At 37.3% G+C, this 20,965-nt stretch overlaps 1 protein-coding gene and 1 long non-coding RNA gene across 2 annotated transcripts in view; one reads left to right on the top strand and one right to left on the bottom strand.

The window, feature by feature from the left end:
• LOC309639464 overlaps nt 1-16,737 on the bottom strand; it is a 121,524-nt gene extending 104,787 nt beyond the window's left edge. Inside the window, exon 1 of the long non-coding RNA XR_014251671.1 lies at nt 16,556-16,737. This is a non-coding gene — a long non-coding RNA (uncharacterized lncRNA). The remainder of the gene's footprint in view (nt 1-16,555) is intronic.
• DCC (DCC netrin 1 receptor) overlaps nt 1-20,965 on the top strand; it is a 1,180,955-nt gene that overhangs the window by 760,113 nt on the left and 399,877 nt on the right. The gene's annotated exons all lie outside the window — the stretch shown is intronic.

The raw sequence follows: 20,965 nt of genomic DNA, 5'->3' as shown, positions 1-20,965 counted from the left end.
CCCAATGAAGCACACAGAACGCAAAGTTACCCAGGGTGTGATCACAGGCTGTAAAACCAACTGTGATGCATGTGTCCACCTCCTTACCTGAGACTCTCCCCATATGATGAGCAACCTTGGTGATGGTCCAGGTACATGCTACCTGGGAATTCATCATGCCACCTTGAGAAAAACTGTTTTTCCATTCTGTCGCCGTTAATTTTACTAGCTATTAGACTTCACAATTTGAAAAATAGAATGAACCAAGGGTCTAGTTTGGAATCCAGTACATTACTCCCTATGATGAAATAGAAAGTGGACATACAGTAAGACTGGTGCCAAGTGATACAGACGCATCAGCATGAATCATGAGTGCTCTGGGTGGGATGACAGTTCCTAGATCCATGTTTGCCATCTGAATGCTTTGTCTCTCAGGTCTGTGTTTGGAAGTCCGGGTGGTGCACATCCCTTTCAACCCTCCAGGATTCATTTTTCCACAGTGGCTGATAAATGTTCACTATGACCACACTAAGAATCCTAAAACCTAACACTGCTCTTCTTCCTTTTCCTTTTTCTTTTTCCTTTTTTAATTTTTTGATTTTTTTATTCTTCACTCAGAATGCAATGGTGCACTCCTAAAAGATAAGCATCTTTTTATCATGTGTCTTCGGGGAGCCTACTCTCAGCTTTTTAAAAACCACCAGAGCTAAGAGCATTAGGGTTGACTCAGCAACTGTAATTAAAGCAACAGCTCTTCCCCCCTTTTCCAAAGAAACTGTTTTTATATACTGTGGAATTTTTTTTTTTTTAGATTTACAGAAAATGTGTAAAGATATTGCAGAGTTCCTGTATACCCTTTACCCAGTTACCCCCAACATTGACAATTACCATGGTGTATTTGTCAAAACTAAGAAACTGACATTAGTACACTACTATGAAATAGACTCTAGAGTTTATGTGGATTTTCTGGGTTTTTTTGGTTTTTTAAATTTTTTTTTACATATTTAGGATTCTATATGGATGTTGTCTTTTAGATTTTCCTTGGTATCCTCAATTCTCCTCCCAAGCCAGGTTTCTACTGCCCCTTTAGGCTCTGTGGGGTAAAGAGGAGAGCTCTGAGAATAATAATACTTTGGATGATTTTATAGTAATTATAATATATCTCATTTCATTTCAAAGGCTATGTTCTTTTTGTTTTTTGAACTTTATTTTACTTACTTTTATACAGCAGGTTCTTATTGGTTATCCATTTTATACGTATTAGTGTATACATGTCGATCCCAATCTCCCAGTTCATCACACCACCACCACCACCCCCCACCACTTTTCCCCCTTGGTGTCCATGCATTTGTTCTCTACATCTGTGTCTCCATTTCTGCCCTGCAAACCGGTTCATCTGTACCATTTTTATAGGTTCCACATATATGTGTTAATATACGATATTTGTTTTTCTCCTTCTGACTTACTTCACTCTGTATGACAGCCTCTATATCCATCCAATTCTTTACAAATTACTCAATTTCGTTCCTTTTTATGGCTGAGTAGTATTCCAGTGATATTAATTACTATTCCAGTAATAGTAATGTCTATTTAGGTCTTCTGCCCAACTTTGCATTAGGTTCTTAGGTTTTTTAATATTGAGCTGCATGAGCTGCTTATATATTTTGGAGATTAATCCTTTGTCCGTTGACTCGTTTGCAAATATTTTCTCCCATTCAGAGGGTGATCTTTTCGTCTTGTTTGTAGTTTCCTTTGCTGTGAAAAAGCTTTTAAGTTTCATTAAGTCCCATTTGTTTATTTTTGTTTTTATTTCCATTACTCTAGGAGGTGGATCAAAAAGATCTTGCTGTGATTTATGTCAAAGAGTGTTCTGCCTATGTTTTCCTCTAAGAGTTTTATAGTGTCCGGTCTTACATTTAGGTCTCGAATGCATTTTGAGTTTATTTTTGTGTATGGTGTTAGGGAGTGTTCTAATTTCATTCTTTTACATGTAGCTGTCCAGTTTTCTCAGCACCACTTATTGAACAGACTGTCTTTTCTCCATTGTATACCCTAGCCTCCTTTGTCATAGATTAGTTGACCATAGGTGCATGGGTCTATGTCTGGGCTTTCTATCCGGGTCCATTGATCTATATTTCTGTTTTTCTGCCAATACCATATTGTATTGATTACTGTAGCTTTGTAGTATAGTCTGAAGTCAGGAAGTCTGATTCCTCCAGCTCCATTATTTTCTTTCAAAACCGCTTTGGCTATTCAAGGTCTTTTGTGTCTCCATACGAATTTTAAGATTTTTTGTTCTAGTTCTGTAAAAAATGCCATTGGTAATTTGATAGGGATTGCAATGAATCTGTAGATTGCTTTGGATAGTATAGTCATTTTCACAATATTGATTCTTCCAATCCAAGAACATGTTATATCTCTCCATCTGTGGGTATCATCTTTAATTTCTTTCATCAGTGTCTTATAGGTTTTTGCATACAGGTCTTCTGTCTCCGTAGGTAGGTTTATTCCTAGGTATTTTATTCTTCTTGTTGCAGTGGTAAATGGGAGTGTTTCCTTAATTTCTCTTTCAGATTTTTCATCATTAGTGTATAGGAATTCAAGAGATTTCTGTGCATTAATTTTGTATCCTGCAACTTTACCAATTTCATTGATTAGCACTAGTAGTTTCCTGGTGGCATCTTTAGGATTCTCTATGTATAGTATCATGTTATCTGCAAACAGTGACAGTTTTACTTTTTCTTTTCCAATTTTTATTCCTTTTATTTCTTTTTCTTCTCTGATTGCCATGGCTAGGACTTCCAAAACTATGTTGAATAATAGTGGTGAGAGTGGACATCCTTATCTTGTTCCTGATCTTAGAGGAAATGCTTTCAGTTTTTCACCATTGAGAATGATGTTTGCTCTGAGTTTGTTGTATATGGCTTTTATTATGTTGAGGTAGGTTTTCTCTATGCCCACTTTCTGGAGAGTTTTTATCATAAATTGGTGTTGAATTTTTTCAAAAGCTTTTTCTGCATCTATTGAGATGATCATATGGTTTTTATTCTTCAATTTGTTAATATGGTGTATCACATTGATTGATTTGTGTATATTGAAGAATCCTTGCATCCCTGGGATAAATCCCACTTGATCATGGTGTATGATCCTTTTAATGTGTTGTTGGATTCTGTTTGCTAGTATTTTGTTGAGGATTTTTGCATCTATATTCATCAGTGATATTGGTCTGTAATTTTCTTTTTTTGTAGTATTGTTGTCTGGTTTTGGTATCAGGGTGATGGTGGCCTCATAGAATGAGTTTGGGAGTGTTCCTTCCTCCTAAGTATTTTGGAAGAGTTTGAGAAGGATGGGTGTTAGCTCTTCTCTAAATGTTTGATAGAATTCACCTGTGAAGCCATGTGGTCCTGGACTTTTGTTTGTTGGAAGATTTTTAATCACAGTTTCAATTTCATTACTTGTGATTGGTCTGTTCATATTTTCTATTTCTTCCTGGTTCAGTCTTGGAAGGTTATACCTTTCTAAGAATTTGTCCATTTCTTCCAGGTTGTCCATTTTATTGGCATAGAGTTGCTTGTAGTAGTCTCTTAGGATGCTTTGTATTTCTGCGTTGTCTGTTGTAATTTCTCCTTTTTCATTTTTAATTTTATTGATTTGAGTCCTCTCCCTCTTTTTCTTGATGAGTCTGCCTAATGGTTTATCAATATTGTTTATCTTCTCAAAGAACCAGCTTTTAGTTTTATTGATCTTTGCTATTGTTTTCTTTGTTTCTATTTCATTTATTTCTGCTCTGATCTTTATGATTTCTTTCCTTCTGCTAACTTTGGGTTTTGTTTTTTCTTCTATCTCTAGTTCCTTTAGGTGTAAGGTTAGATTGTTCATTTGAGATTTTTCTTGTTTCTTGAGGTAGGCTTGTATAGCTATAAACTTCCCTCCTAGAACTGCTTTTGCTTCATCCTATAAGTTTTGGATCATCGTGTTTCATTGTCATTAGTCTCTAGGTATTTTTTGATTTTGCCTTTGATTTCTTACGTGATCTCTTGGTTATTTAATAACGTATTATTTAGCCTCCATGTGTTTGTGGTTTTTTACGTTTTTTTCCCTGTAATTGATTTCTAATCTCATAGTGCTGTGGTCAGAAAAGATGCTTGATATGATCTCAATTTTCTTAAATTTACTGAGGCTTGATTTGTAACCCAAGATGTGATCTATCCTGGAGAATGTTCTGTGCACACTTGAGAAGAAAGTGTAATCTGCTGGTTTTGGATGGAATGTCCTATAAATGTCAATTAAATCTATCTGGTCTATTGTGTCATTTAAAGCCTGTCTTTCCTTATTTTCATTTTGAATGATCTGTCCATTGGTGTAAGTGAGGTGTTAAAGTCCCCCACTATTATTGTGCTACTGTCGATTTCCTCTTTTATAGCTGTTAGCCATTCATTGTCTTATATATTGAGGTGCTCCTATGTTCGGTGCATATATATTTATAATTGTTATATCTTCTTCTTGGATTGGTCCCTTGATCATTATGTAGTGTCCGTCCTTGTCTCTTGTAACATTCTTGATTTTAAAGTCTATTTTATCTGATATGAATATTGCTACTCCAGCTTTCTTTTGATTTCCATTTGCATGGAATATCTTTTTCCATCCCCTCACTTTCAGTCTGTATGTGTCCCTAGGTCTGAAGTGGGTCTCTTGTAGACAGCATATATATGGGTCTTGTTTTTGTATCCATTGAGCAAGCCTGTGTCTTTTGGTTGAAGCAGTTAATCCATTCACGTTTAAGGTAATTATCGATATGTATGTTCCTATGACCATTTTCTTAATTGTTTTGGGTTTGTTTTTGTAGGTCCTTTTCTTCTCTTGTGTTTCCTACTTAGATAAGTTCCTTTAGCATTTGTCGTAGAGCTGGTTTGGTGGTGCTGAATTCTCTTAGCTTTTGTTTGTCTGTAAAGCTTTTGATTTCTCCATCGAATCTTAATGTGATCCTTGCCGGGTAAAGTAATCTTGGTTGCAGGTTCTTTCCTTTCATCACTTTAAGTATATCATGCCACTCCCTTCTGGCTTGTAGTTTCTGTTGAGAAGTCAGCTGTTAACCTTATTGGAGTTCCCTTGTACATTATTTGTCGTTTTTCCCTTGCTGCTTTCAATAATTTTTCTTTGTCTTTGATTTTTGCCAATTTGATTACTATGTGTCTCGATGTGTTTCTCCTTGGGTTTATCCTGTATGGGACTCTCTGTGCTTTCTGGACTTGGGTGGCTATTTCCTTTCCCATGTTAGGGAAGTTTTCGACTATAATCTCTTCAGATATTTTCTCTTGTCCTTTCTCTCTCTCTTCTCCTTCTGGGACCCCTATAATGCGAATGTTGTTGTGTTTAATGTTGTCCCAGATGTCTCTTAGGCTGTCTTCATTTCTTTTCATTCTTTTTTGTTTATTCTGTTCTGCAGCAGTAAGTTTCACCATTCTGTCTTCCAGGTTACTTATCTGTTCTTCTGCCTCAGTTATTCTGCTATTGATTACTTGTAGTGTATTTTTCAGTTCAGTTATTGTATTGTTCATCTCTGTTTGTTCTTTAATTCTTCTAGGTCTTTGTTAAACATTTCTTCCATCTTCTCGATCTTTGCCTCCATTCTTTTTCTGAGGTCCTGGATCATTTTCACTATCATTATTCTGAATTCTTTTACTGGAATGTTGCCTATCTTCACTTCTCTTAGTTGTTTTTCTGGGGTTTTATCTTGTTCCTTCATCTGGTACATAGCCTTCTGCCTTTTCATCTTGTCTATGTTTCTGTGAATGTGATTTTTGTTCCACAGGCTGCAGGATTGTAGTTCTTCTTGCTTCTGATGTCTGCCCTCTGGTGGATGAGGCTGTCTAAGAAGCTTGTGCCTAGAGTTTATGTGGATTTTGTTAGCTTTTCCATTAATGTTATTTTTCTGTCTCAAGAGCTGGTCCATTATACCATGTCCATTTAGTTGTCATGTTTCCCCAGTCTCCTTTTTCTATAATGGTTTCCTTTTTTGCTGCTGTTTACCTTGACTGTCCTGAATGATACTAGCCAGTTATCCTGTACACTATCTCCAGATCTTGGTTTGTTTGAAGCTTTCCTCACGATTTAGATTGGGGTTTTGGGTTTTGAAAGAATACCAAAGAAGTGAAATACCCTTTTATCACATAATATCAGGGCTATGGGATAGCTACATGACATCACTGTGTATGATAACTTACGTAGTAAGTAAGTTTGCTGGGGTTTTACCATGAAGTTTGCATTTTTCCTTTGCATACTCTTTTCTTTGGGAGTAAGTTACTAAATCTAGCTCATTTTTGCCTCTCTGCCTCTCTTTTTAATGTTTACCATCACCTCTATGACTCAGATCTGGCAAAATTATATCACATTCTCTGTTAAATCTCTAACACATAGAGAATTATTGTAGAAGACAGTATAGCCTTGTGCTTTTATCTGAGCAGGGGTACCTCCTCTTCTGAGAACATAAAATGATTGCTCAGAGAGAATTCAATAATAAAACATTTACAGTCCCCAAATTTCCCATCTCTTATCTTTACCCAAGAGAATTAGACGCCAGAAGAGAGAATTTACATATTTGAATTATGACATAGCAGTGTTGCAGAGAGGAAAGAAGACATCTTCCCCTCTACTTTATCTTGGTTTTGGTTTGTTTTATTTTCTAGTCATACTTAAGTGGATTTAATCTCTGTCCTGACACAACTGTAGTATGGAGGGAACTTTCATAACCACCTCTTCATTCTTATTACAAAAGAGCTACAGAATTCCAATCTACATATTTGTAATTTAGAAATGTCTCATTAAGTGTGGCATGGAGCTCTAAACTCTGTACAACTAATTTTTTCCCCTGTCAAAATATTTACTTGTGAATATAATATATTGTTTACTCTTAGCTTTAAATAACCAAAAGTGTGAGATTGATGGTTTCCTTCTCATTTGAAGCTTAATGAGTTTTTGCATTCTTGAAGATGAAGGCTAGAGTACTTTGTATTTTCATGATGACGTCCATTATAGTGAAGTAATTATTTCTGGTGGAATTAATAATTGCTATGAGTAAAATAAACAACAAGGACTTACTGTATAGCACAGGGAACTATATTCGATATCTTGTAATAACCTATAATGAAAAATAATATATATATATACACACACATACACACACACACATATATATATATATAAAACTGAACCACTTCACTGTACACTTGAAAGTAAAACAGCATTGTGAATCAACTATACTTCAATAAAAATTAAAAAAATAAAAACAAAATAGTTGCTCTGTGGAGGAGATAATAGGAATTTTCTTTTACTTTCTTTTTTTTTAACTTCTTTATTGGAGTATAATTGCTTTACAATGGTGTGTTAGTTTCTGCTCTAAAACAAAGTGAATCAGCTATATGTATACATATATACCCATATCTCCTCCCTCTTGCGTCTCCCTACCACCCTCGCTATCCCACCCCTGTAGGTGGACACAAAGCACTGAACTGATCTCCCTGTGCTGTGAGGCTGCTTCCCACTTGCTATCTATTTTACATTTGGTAGTGTATATATGTCCATGCCACTCTCTCACTTCATCCCAGCTTACCCTTCCCCCTCCTGGTGTCCTCAAGTCCATTCTCTACGTCTGTGTCTTTATCCTGTCCTGCCCCTAGGTTCTTCAGAACCTTTTTTTTTTTTTTTTTTTTTAGATTCCATATATATGTGTTAGCATATGGTATTTGTTTTTCTCTTTCTGACTTACTTCACTCTGTATGACAGACTCTAGGTCCATCCACCTCACTACAAATAACTCAATTTCATTTCTTTTTATGGCTGAGTAATATTCCATTGTATATATGTGCCACATCTTCTTTAGCCATTCATCTGTCTATGGACACTTAGGTTGCTTCCATGTCCTGGCTATTGTAAATAGAGCTTCAGTGAACATTGGGGTACATGACTCTTTTTGAAATATGGTTTTCTCTGGGTATATGCCCAGTAGTGGGATTGCTGGGTCATATGGTAGTTCTATTTTTAGTTTTTTAAGGAACCTCCATACTGTTCTCCATAGTGGCCATATCAATTTACATTCCCACCAACAGTGCAAGAGGGTTCCCTTTTCTCCACATCCTCTCCAGCATTTATTGTTTGTAAGTTTTTTTGATGATGGCCATTCTGACTTGTGTGAGGTGATACCTCATTATAGTTTTGATTTGCATTTCTCTAATGATTGGTGATGTTGAGCATCCTTTCATGTGTTTGTTGGCAATCTGTATATCTTCTTTGGAGAAATGTCTATTTAGGTCTTCTGCCCATTTTTGGATTGGGTTATTTGTTTTTTGATATTGAGCTGCATGAGCTGCTTGTATCTTTTGGAGATTAATCCTTTGTCAGTTGTTTCATTTGCAAATATTTTCTCCCATTCTAAGAGTTGTCTTTTCATCTTGTTTCCTTTGCTGGGCAAAAGCTTTGAAGTTTCATTAGGTTCCATTTGTTTATATATATTTTTTATTTCCATTTCTCTAGGAGCTGGGTCAAAAAGGATCTTGCTGTGATTTATGTCATAGAGCATTCTGCCTATGTTTTCCTCTAAGAGTTTTATAGTGCCTGGCCCCACATTTAGTCCTTTAATCCATTTTGAGTTTATTTTTGTGTATGGTATTAGGGAGTGTTCTAATAATTTCATTCTTTTCTTGTAGCTGTCCAGTTTTCCCAGCACCACTTACTGAAGAGACTATCTTTTCTCTGTTGTATAGTCTTACCTCCTTTATCAAAGATAAGGTGACCATATGTGCATGGGTTTGTCTCTGGGCTTTCTATCCTGTTCCTTTGATCTATATTTCTGTATTTGTGCCAGTACCATACTGTCTTGATTACTGTAGCTTTGTAGTGTAGTCTGAAGTCAGGGAGCCTGATTCCTCCAGCTCCATATTTCTTTCTCAAGATTGCTTTGGCTGTTTGGGGTCTTGGAATTTTCAAATATATTGAAATAAAAGTTATATACTGATACTACTTCCCCATCTTTTCTAACTCTCTTACTTATTGGCTTCTTGGTTAATTCAATTGATTTGTGACAGCTATTTGCATATTAGGCAAGTCAATCCTTTTTAATATTATTAAAAATATTGTCCCAGTTTCTAATTCATATTTCAATGTCATTTATTATGCTTTTCCATACAAAAGTTTTGGTTTCAATACAGTCATATTTATCAAGATTTATCAAGATTTTTCTTCATGTGTTCTGTTTTGTCATATTCTGAGAACTGCCTCCCCACCTGAATAGCAGATGTATTCCCCTCTGTTTTTTCTTGAGCAGCTTTCCGATGTTTGTTTTTTTTTTTTACATTTATTTCTGGACACTCTATTCTGGTATTCTGGCCTATTGTTCTTTCTGACTCTCTTTGCAGTAGTGCACAGAAACTTTTAGCATCTCATCCAGTATCACACAGAGAGTAAGTCAGTGTGTCCTGTTTGACTCCAGTAAGCCCTTAGACTCTCACTTTCAGATCTGCCTCTTGAGGTAGAGATTTATAGATCTTTCTAGTGTAAATTTAATTCCTAAGATTATTGAGCCTTCCTGTGCAAGGACAGTCTATGTTTTAGCTTAATGCAGAAAATGCTCATGTTTATTAAGGTGGTAAAATAGTCACAGCAGGGACTGGTGCCATTTGTTTTTCTCTTTATTTTTAGGCTGTCTTTAACTGAACTCAAAGTACTTTTTTTATTTTTTTTATTTTTTTATATGCATCATCTGCTATATTTTGTGTCTTCATGGTCATATTGAAGAAGAGGGATGTTCATGCAACATTTTGACACTGGGAAAAATTCAGAGACAGAAGGCATTATAATGAGGTCATGTAATCAGTAGTGACCCTGGCACAGAATTCCACTGTTTTGAGCCTCCCATAATCAATAATGACTCTAATTCCAAACTTTTTCCATATCATGTTTTCTTTAAACCCAGCTCTCACCCCTGAACTAGATAGTTAGGCTGCCATTGGCTTCCAAATTCTGTCTCAGATTTGGATGAGTCACTTTCAAAAGAAGAAAGGGGAAAAAAGAGAGAAATAAAAAAGTAGAAAAAAGAAGAGAGAAAAGAGACAGAGATGGAAGTTATTGTTGCTTCCTAACATAATAGAACCTTAGTTGTAGCAACCTTAGGGATTAACCCATCTGCACCCTAGAAAATAATTGCCCAGCTACTAACTCATGGAGAATATAGGGTGTCTCCTAATTACAATCCCAGGATTCTTACTTTACTTCAGAAAAAACAATGTCATCCATCATACCTCTTACTTGATGCTGATGAACATGTGAACACAGGCCAAGCACATATTTTGCTTTAGCTAGAGTAGCAACCAGGAGTCAAACTTAAAATAGATACCTCTGTTATGGTGGATGAACACCTGTATCTTATATTTCAGAATTTCACATGCCTTATGTTATATTTTGAATTATTAGATTATTTTACCTGCCATAATTCAAATTGATATGGGTCTTTAGGCAAATCAACATATTGAATGATTAAAAATAAAATCTAACAAGACTTTTTAAAAGATCCATCTTTTCTGTAGGAATTAATATTGTTCTATTTAGAGTGACCAAGGAGAATACTGGCATTTAATGCACATCCACAATTTAAGATTATCTAGTGTGTTTTTATTACTTAATCAATCATCTCTGGTATTTATTTCTTTTGTTCGCCTACTTAATAGATTTGAAGAATGAATGCTAGGTTCAGGCCAATAAGCCTCTTTTATGGTTTACAGTTTTACTATCATTTTCCTCACTGCAGTACATTAAAAAATAGAAAGGATGAGCTTACATGAGTAAGCGCTCAGCTGTGGTTGCAAATTCTCCATGCTCACCATCTTATTTCCCAGAGAGGGGACTGTAATAGAATTGGTCTGTCTGTCCGTCTCTCTCAGCTGTATATAGGCTTAGAAGGACACATTCAAAAAGAAACAGGGATCTAAGGAAACATCATTCATACACATTCTCTGCCCCCTGTTGTTTTGTGGTGGCTTTATAGCAGTGATATAATGTTCTGCTTGTATAAACTTAATCGAACTAAGTAATAATTTATCTTTGCTTTATATCCTCCTTTATTCATTTTATTTTTATTTCCCTTTAATTTGTTTTGGTAGCTATAAAATTCAAGGGTGAATAGCTAGGGGTTAGAGTCAAGTGTATGGCACACAGATGCTAAATAAACCTCCACATCTTGCCAGTGCCCCCAGCCTTCAGTCTCCTCACACTCATTCTCATCCTGTCCGTAGGAGACATGGCATTTGGTGAATGTGTCAGTCTGAAATTGTGACTCTCAAAGACACTTCAGAACATTGAAAGCAGCCCATTCTGGTATAGCATTTCCACGACTATACTTACACAGTACCCTTAAATAAATAATTTAGAAATCTATTTTAAATCCCATGGACCGGGGCTTCCCTGGTGGCTCAGTGGTTAAGAATCTGCCTGCCAATGCAGGGGACATGGGTTTGAGCCCTGGTCCGGGAAGATCCCACATGCCATGGAGCAACTAAGCCCATGCGCCACAACTACTGAGCCTGTGCTCTAGAGCCTGTGAGCCACAACTAACTGAGCCCATGTGCCACAACTACTGAAGCCTGCGCACCTAGAGCCCATGCTCTGCAATGAGAAGCCTGCGCACCGCAACGAAGAGTAGCCCCTGCTCACCGCAACTAGAGAAAGCCCGTGAGCAGCTACGAAGACTCAACGCAGCCAAAAATAAATAAATAAAATAAATAAATTTTTAAATCCCATGGACCGAGTTGGAAGTTTGCCATTAGTAGAACTCATTGAACCATCAAATTTGAGGGTTTTTTTTTTTCTTTTGTCACTTGTTATTCTGAAACAGTAAAAGCAGTTGTTAAAAGTACCTATGCTACTAAAGAGAGTAGCTTAAACCTTTAGTTCTTCTTACGTAAATTGCATTACCTTCAACTTACTTTTTCTTGAATTTCTTACTGGAAGAATTCAGTTACTTAACAACAACAAGAAAAAAAATTAAAATGCTCTAGCACTGAGTCAATTCTTTTTTTTCCTTAACAACACAGACTGTCAGCTATTTTACATTGATAGTGTCTTATTACCAAAGGAAATTGCATGGAAAAGCACTGCTTCTTAAAGCCTGCCATGTTGATTTGTAGCTTTAGAGGTATCTGATTTGTGTTCTTTAGATGTTCTCCATGGCTGGAGAAGAGGATTGCATGGCAGTCGGGACAAAGCACCATATGGTTGGGATGAGGTGAATGATCATAAAGGCACATGAGAGATGGGAGGAGAGGTGTCACTTGTCAGTCTTTATCCCTAGAGGAAGCTCTGGTGACAGGGGAATGATTGAAATGGCACTTTTGGGGTCCCTGGGCATGGAGAAGGGATAAACAATGACTAGGAATTCAGTGACATAAACTCAAGGGAAAGGATGGAAGCAAAGGGAGCTGGGGATTGGGTAAAAGTGTAGCTCTCCTGCAGTTGGTGAAAGATGCCAGGGAGAGACATTGATGGGAGAGATGATTAAAGATGGCCTCATAAAGCCCTGGAATAGTGACAGATGGAAAGGCTACAGTGATTAGTAAGAAAATACAGGGAAGGAAAGAAGACCTGAAATGAAGTAAACTCTTGTAGGAGGAGACATGTGTGATGATAAAGAGGGAAAACAAAGGATGAATTTTTCTCTGCTACCTGATAAAGGAAATAGGCACAGAGATGGAGGGGACCAAGTCCTGTCCTTGGATATAGGAAGCTCTCTTATCCCCAGCTCACTTGACCTATCAGACCAAATCCTACTTAAAGCCTTTCCAGTAGGGTGTCTAGATTTCCAGCCTGACAGCTTGACATTGGACCAGCAAAAACAGACTTTCTGCTCCCTGGATCTAAAGATAGAGAAATAAAAAATACCATTTAGAAATATTACTCTTATGCCCACTCTCAACCCAACATGTACCTCAAACATATATGAAATGCTAAAGCATTACTAGTTCTTATTGGTCTAGATAATCCTAATAATGCATTATAGGAATAAAAGCACTTTTGTCCTTATATTCATTTACATTTTGGAATGCACACACACACATACACACATGCACACATCACACAGACACACACACTAACAGAGCATCAATTAATTTTATTCAAGAAGAAATTTTACTAACAGAATAATCAGGCATGCTGGGAACAAGAATATTCTTAAAATTTTTAATATTTGGTTTTGTTTTTTAGAAAATAATGATTAAAAAAAGACTCCCCATCCTTCTCTATAGCCCATCACATTACATTCCCAGGGTCTCAATCATTTCTTATCTTTACTTCCATTATATCCTTTTTCCTGTGGTCCCTACATTTGTTGTGTGCTTCCCCCCCTGATTTCTTGAGTTGAATTGTACTTCATTTATTTCAGTTATTTCTTGAGCCAAGGTGTAAACATTTAAGACCATGATTTTTTTTTCTCTGTTTACTTTTTCCCTCCAGGTTCTCCCTTTGCTATTCTCACTATAGTTTCCTAACTAGGTTTCAACTTGCACCTTGCTATGCTTTTTGACCCAAATGTTCTTTTGCAGAAAGTTTCTCTTCTTTTGTAAAGTTTCCAAATTAACTGAGGTGTTATTATTACTGTTATTGTGAAAATATTCATGTTAAAAAAAAATACCATTTACTGAATACAAATCATACACTAGGGGCTGTGAGCAGCCCTTAAAGTCCATCTCTCGTCATCACTCAACCCTGCATGTTAAATATTTTGGATCAGTTTTTAAACATGGAAAATAATCTTCAAAGAAGCTAAATAACTTCTCGAGTCACATAGTCACAGAGTGTCAGAGCAGGGATCCAACATCATGTCTATTTAATTGCAGTTTTCTAGTCAAAACCATTTGTTTACATAACTGATGGATTAACCACCTCCACAAACTGCTTGTGACTCTTGCTCCATTTTGGATAAACTCTTTAAAAGCTATTTCCCTAAATAAACAAAGTGAAAATAAAGAAAGCATTAAAAGCATACAACATATGCGTTTACATATATACAATGTACAGATTGTAAACACATTCATTCACACGTGTGATGGTTGACCAGTTCACCAGATATTATATTTTTCTTCTCATCTTGTCTTTTGAAAAGCCTTTAAACTCTGAGAGATGTAGTTATCTCTGCTGCAATGATAATACTTTCCAGAATTTGTTTTTCTTCTTATCTCTTTGTGTGGCCATAGGTAATTTTTCTTAGCATACTACCTTGGCCTGGCAATTCTCTTTGATGTGTGGTCCTGGGATAAGCATCAGACTTCTTATAACAGATCCCCAGGTCAAGGCTGCACAGGTCAGGCCAAACCAGTTTTCCACGCTTCTTTTCTGCTTCTTAATGAAAGTGTTATTGCTCTTAGAAACATTCCTATATGAATGCATGTTTTACATTGTTTGGTACATAGTTGGATTTCAGAAACATTTTCCCCTATTTGATCCAAAATGAAATATTCTTATACCACTAGTCTACATTCCCTGGAAACCTCCCTCTGAGTTCAGTTTTTCACTCCACTTTGTAATTTATTAGCAGAGTAATAATGATTAGCATAACCAGCTTGCAGTGATAGCTCAGTCCCCTTCCAGTACCTAATCTCAAATACCCATTTTTCATGGTGGCAAAATGAAATTTTCTAATCAAAGTCTAAACATCGTAATTTCACAAGTTTGCAAAGCCTTTCATTTAGCTAACAACTGCAAGAATGCATTAGATGCCTAGGATGTGACTAAATACAGTGCACTAGATTTGGGGATTAAACTGTGGTGAATGGTTTAGACTTGGTACCTATTCTTACCAAGCATATCCTTTGGGATAGGATACAAAAAAGTGACTAGACCACAACAGTGCAGTGTAGGACGTGTCCTAAGGGGCTGCTTATTCTTCTTGTGTGAAAGCTCAGCAGAGGCACCTAAGTCAGGATGGGGATCAGTGAGGTGATTCCTAGGCTGAACTCAAGAAGCCCAGGTCAGAGCAGCAAAGCAGTTGGAGGGAGGAATTCCATCCAGCTCAGGTTCAGCACACGGAAGTAGCAGAGGTAAAAGCATGAGGTTCTCATGGAACCCAGCAAGTTCAGCTTGGAGAGCTGAGAGGTAGCAAGGAACCAGGCCTGCAACTGAAGCCTTTGGAAACCCCTCAAGGCTAGCTTCTCAACCCCAGAGACCTTCAACTGGATCCTTTATCAGGCTTAACGCTGCCCAAGACAACTGAGACAGTAGACTGGGATGGGAGGAGCCATGTTGGAGGTGGGAGGAGATAGGTCCTTGAGGGTGAAGCGGGGGCAGGGAGAATTCCCGAGCTGGCCTTCCTCCCTGGAATTGGGAAACGGATTAAAACAGGCCTTCACACCTTGCCTTACATGTCCTCATCCATCCGTGAATATTGAATGGATTAATTATTGGTTACATACATTGATTTACCAAAGAAAATTCATACATGTATGGTCCAACTCCATAGCACTCTTACTATGGATAGTTTATAAAATGATGAATTAAATAGGTTTCTGGGAACAGAATAGAAATGGTTTAGTGAGAAAGTGTGTTCTGATTTCTAAACAACCATCCTTTCAAAACACTTAGAATGGAACACGTTTGTAAGTAAGAGACTGTCTCAAACTTTGTAATTGTCTTGCATGCATATACCTTATGTCTTCAAATTAGTTCCAGGCTCTCCCAAGACAAAATTCATGGTTTAAAAATAATTAATTCTTCACTTCAAGAATAACCATAGGAGATTATAGACATTCAATAAATAATGGTTACTTGCTTTTAGATTACTAATCCAGTAAGTTATTTCATGTAAATATTTAGGTTTAATGAGATATTGTACAGTTCATTCATTGCTATCTCATACTAACCAAAAATGAAAAATGGTTTCAGATCACTATTTTTTTAGTCCACATTTCTTAGATTTATTAAAATTCGTAATACACTAGCTCAAAAGCCATGATTCTTTGAATTTTGAAAATAATGTGGAACTTTAGAAAAAAAATGTTAATCTTTGTCATTTTCAACCATATACAGACAAGCTTTTTTCGGTAAGCTTGTGAAATTACTTTGTGAACTATAAAAACTCCAAACTACAATTTAAATGTTATCTACTTCTCCATTTAGACAATTAAAAGCTAGAGTTTGGTGTCAAAGGAATAACAACAAGAAAAAAGTCCAAAAGGAAAAGACATAGATGTTTGCCCTTAGCACAGTTAGATGATCCTATTATTTCACTAATGTTCTCTGTTTATATTTTATTTTTATCAAATCTTCCAGCTAATAAAAAGATGCAATAAATAAAGCATCTGGCTGATCTGGTGGCTACATTTATAGTATTTTAGTTCTATAAAATAAAAATAGACATGGGGAGTAACAGGGTTGATTGTATGATGTTTAATGCAAATTAAATATTTTTGTGTGTTTTTTTTTTTTTTTTTTAATTTATTTATTTATTTTTGGCTGTGTTGGGTCTTCGCTTCTGTGCGAGGGCTTTCTCCAGTTGCGGCAATTGGGGGCCACTCTTCATCGCGGTGCGCGGGCCTCTCACTGTCGCGGCCTCTCCCGTTGCGGAGCACAGGCTCCAGACACGCAGGCTCAGCAGTTGTGGCTCACGGGCGTAGTCGCTCCGCGGCATGTGGGATCCTCCCAGACCAGGGCTCAAACCCGTGTCCCCTGCATTGGCAGGCGGACTCTCAACCACTGCACCACCAGGGAAGCCCTATTTTTGTGTTTTTATGAATATGTCTTATCATCTTTCATATGTCTCACAGGGATTGGAGGTCAGGCATTGTTAATAAGCTCAGAGAAAAATTAATGTCCATAAACACTGTATATTAAAAATCCAACAGAAAGAAAGCGTCTCTGGTGTCTAGAGGGAATATAGCTTTACAGAAAAATTAACCCAGTATTGTAATCGTTATCAATGACGTTGCAATGACATCACAAAAATGTTATTATTATTGGTTTTGAGTTTCAAAACTATCTATTCTTTGGATTTACATTATCTTAAGAAATCACCTCCTTTCTGGATGTTGCTATGATAAAATTTTTTTAAAAGAGGGTCTTTAAAAAAAAAACCAAAAAACTATGTTATACTGTGGCAAATTCGCCTCTTCTTCTCCATGACAATAGATAAAGAAGCTGTAACCATGACAACAGTAATGGGTCAGGGAGATTAGGGCCAGACTGGAGATTAGGCCTCCAAGAGCAAAGAAAAGAAGTCCTGATTGGTTCTTTATTGAGAACTTATGTGATGATAAGTTACCGTTGAGAGAAAGCATGAAGGATTAGTAAGAACAAAATGATTTCTCTTGTATAAAGTAATAAGCTGTTCCTTTGTTAAAAACGTGTCCCTTCCTTTTCATATAACGACTGTTGAAATTGAGGTAAGGAGTCCATGATTAATTCTCTCCTGAGCTTTGTCTGATAAATCGAGTCTAGACTAGCTCTGTGAGAAGACACTTTGGAAGCCCAGAGCAAAAAGCATCTGTGTGGACCCCCATCACGCTCCTTGTTGGCAGCCCCTGAATGGGTGGAGAAACCAACTCATTTTTGATGTGGTACCATCTATAAGCAGAGTGCTCTTGGTGGAAAAGGATTTGAAAGTTTCTTTCCTGTTCTTTGAAAACTTATCTTTCTAACTTCTTGAAAATTCTCAAAAGAGTTTTCCAAGCCATCATTGTTCACATTTTGTTTTTAAAAAATCTTTTGTTAAAATAAATAAATAAATAAAAGGATCCCATTTTCTTTAAAGTGGTGAGATGTATAGGTATTACATTTTGAGGAAACATGCTATCTGTGATTTTAACATGGATTCATTGATAAAGGGGGTATTTGCTATTTTTGAAGTGATAAATTTACAGACATGAGAATGTTTGGTCAAGTGGTATGAATATTTTTCATTTTGAAGTATTTTGCCAAATTGACTTCTAAAAAAGATTGTACTCTTACAAACTTCAGCTGGTAACATGAGGGTGCTATACACTAGCCAACGTTTTATATGAATGTCTTTAGAGTCGTGCTACTCTGACAGATTTTTTTTTTTAAAGCTTTTTTAAAAAAAATATATTTATTTATTTATTTTTGTCTGTGTTGGGTCTTCATTGCTGCACGTGGGCTTTCTCTCGTTGTGGTGAGCGGGGGCTACTCTTCATTATGGTGCATGGGCTTCTCATTGTGGTGGCTTCTCTTGTTGCGGAGCACGGGCTCTAGGCATGCGGGCTTCAGTAGTTGTGGCTCACAGGATCTAGAGCACAGGCTCAGTAGTTGTGGCACATGGGCTTTGTTGCTCTGCAGCATGTGGCATCTTCCCAGACCAGGGATCGAACCCGTGTCCCCTGCACTGGCAGGTGGATTCTCAACCACTGTGCCACCAGGGAAGTCCCTGACAGATTTTTAAATAGTTTATTCTGACAGATTTTTTTTTTTTTTTAGATTTTGTTTAAATGCACATTTCTTTTATTATTGTCAGGTTGAACCCTATTTTTAAATAAAGTTATTCATTATTTTATTGATTTTCAGGCATTCTTTTTTATTATAGATATTAACTATATGTCTGTTAGCTATTTGACAAAAACTTTGAATCAGTCTTTCCAGAGGAAACCCATCTAAACTAATTCAAGAGGAAAGTAGGATTTAAGTGAATGAGATGGGCTTGAGTGGGAACTGCCTGTGCAAAAGCCCTGGGGAACTGCCAGGGGTTCAGCCTGGAGAGAGCATGTTCAGTGTAAGCATCAAAAAGCCAGGGCACATCATGTGAGTCCCATGAGAACAATGGCCTCATCTCCTCTGCGCTAGAAGAAGGGCTGGCATAGGATAGGCGCTCTGTGAATATCTGCTGAATGAGTAGAGCTGATATGGACACATGCAAGCCTCTGCCCAAAGCTGTTATTTTTCTGGCAACAGAACACATGAGGCTACTGTGCAGGAAGGTTATTTCCCTGGGATTATGCTCAGCCTATGGTGGAGGAAGAGTGGGTAGATAAATCCCCCAACGTGCTTCCCTCAGGGACATACTTCTCTAGAGTCCTGTGCTGCATTGTCTCGCAGAGTCTCCAGTAAGGTTGCCCTTGAGTTACCCTGAATGACAACCAGTCGGATAACTCACTCTTTCTAGCCTTCCCTCCCTGCCTGGTCTCTCTTCCCAAGTCCCCACTGGTCTTTTCTGTGATCACCTTCCAAATAAAGTATGTGCACTTAAATCCGCTTCTTAGGGCCTCTTGACGGGGGAAGCCAAACCAAGAAAAAAGGTAAACAGGAGCAAGGCCAACAGGCAGATTGAGAAGTTTAGAGTTTCTCTGAGGTAAAGAGCAGACACCGAGGAGAAATAGTAGAGGGATATGAGCAGGTGTGTCTTTTGACACATTGATTCTGGATGCTGTACAGAGAATACATTTGAGGGAGGTGAGTGGAAGGAAAGCAGAGGAGCTGGAAGACAGCTGTGGTGAGTCTGTTGAGAGAGAATGACAGCGACAGCATGGATAGGAGTGTGGACGTGGAGATAAGAGAGAGGAGATGTAGCAGATGTCCAGGAAGGGGAATCCTCAAAGGCGTGAGTGAGGGTGAGTTGGGAATAGGGGATACATTTCAGGATTCTAGGCTGTAGATTTGAGAAGAAAGTGTAGACACAACTGAGTTAAGCAGCCCAGGAAGAGAAGCAGGCTGAGGGGGAGAGGATAAATTCACTTCAGTGTGCTAGTTTGAGCTGTCCATGGTGTGTGGAAGCAAAGGTTTTTGTCAAGAGGCTTAATATCACCCATATTTTTGAAAGAGATGCTCCCTATCCAGTAATCAATCTCTCCCCCTCCTCTTATTACCCTGCCATAAAAGATCGACTAGCTTACCATCAGTCTTCCGTTTATTTCAATTACTGTGCTGATCAAGAAAACAAGGGGAGGGATAAACTGGAAGATTGGGGATTGACATATACACACTACTATATATCAAATAGATAACTAATGAGGACCTACTGTATAGCACAGGGAACTCTACTCAATACTCTGTAATGACCTATATGGGAAAAGAATATAAAAAAGAGTGGATGTATGTACCTGTATAACTGATTCACTTTGCTGTACACCTGAATTAATACAACATTGTAAATCAACTATACCCCAATAAAAATTTTTTTTAAAAAAAGAAAGAAAGCAAGGGAAATTGTATCTACGAAGAAGTTGGCTTAGAATCTATGGAGCCAGAAATAACTTTGAAAGCTTTTTGCAGTTCTTGAGAACCTCTGTTTCTGGTTCTAACTGGTATGTACTGTAAACTGATAGTTTCTGGAACCATTGGGAAATGCGGTATTCCCCCCACGCCCCAAATGGATATTCCAGCTAACAGGAGTTTAGTTTATGGCAGGAATGCCCACTCAGCCAGCCCCTGGAGAAAGTAAATGCAAGAATGGAGACTGAACTTCAGTAAGAAACTAGAGAAAATGGCCCACAAAAGCCAGTTTGAAGACTAAATGTAGACACATGGGTACTTCTGCTTTGGGGCTAGGAATCACCTGTCAAAATGAAATACATGTTCTTTAGACTTGGGAACTTGAGCAAATAAGAATAAAATAGAGATATCCAGCAAATATAAATTATGAATTCACAAACACATACACACGCACACACACATCTATTACAAACATCTATTACAGATTATAAATGCCTCAGGTGTTTGAAAAACCAGTTTTCCCATTGTGGATGATTCAGTTATTCCTATAAATAACAATCATTAAATTTGGCTATAAATATGGTGATACTAAACAAGCATGGTACAATGGTACATCTTGATGTCTGGTGGAATTTTTTTGTCATTTCTTCTACTAGCAGGTAGTCCATGAGAACTGCTTCTACTTTTTATCGCTCATCAACATTTAATTTGCTACTTGTAATTTTCTCTGATCTTTGAAAATACAAAAACAAGGTCCTTCAAATTGTATCTAAAACAGTGTAAATGGGCTCCATCT

This window comes from Balaenoptera physalus (assembly GCF_965194825.1).
Source record: "Balaenoptera physalus genome assembly, chromosome: 12".
Lineage (NCBI taxonomy): Eukaryota > Metazoa > Chordata > Mammalia > Artiodactyla > Balaenopteridae > Balaenoptera > Balaenoptera physalus.
Note: the sequence above shows the minus strand (reverse complement) of the source record. Positions and strands in the feature narration are given on the sequence as shown.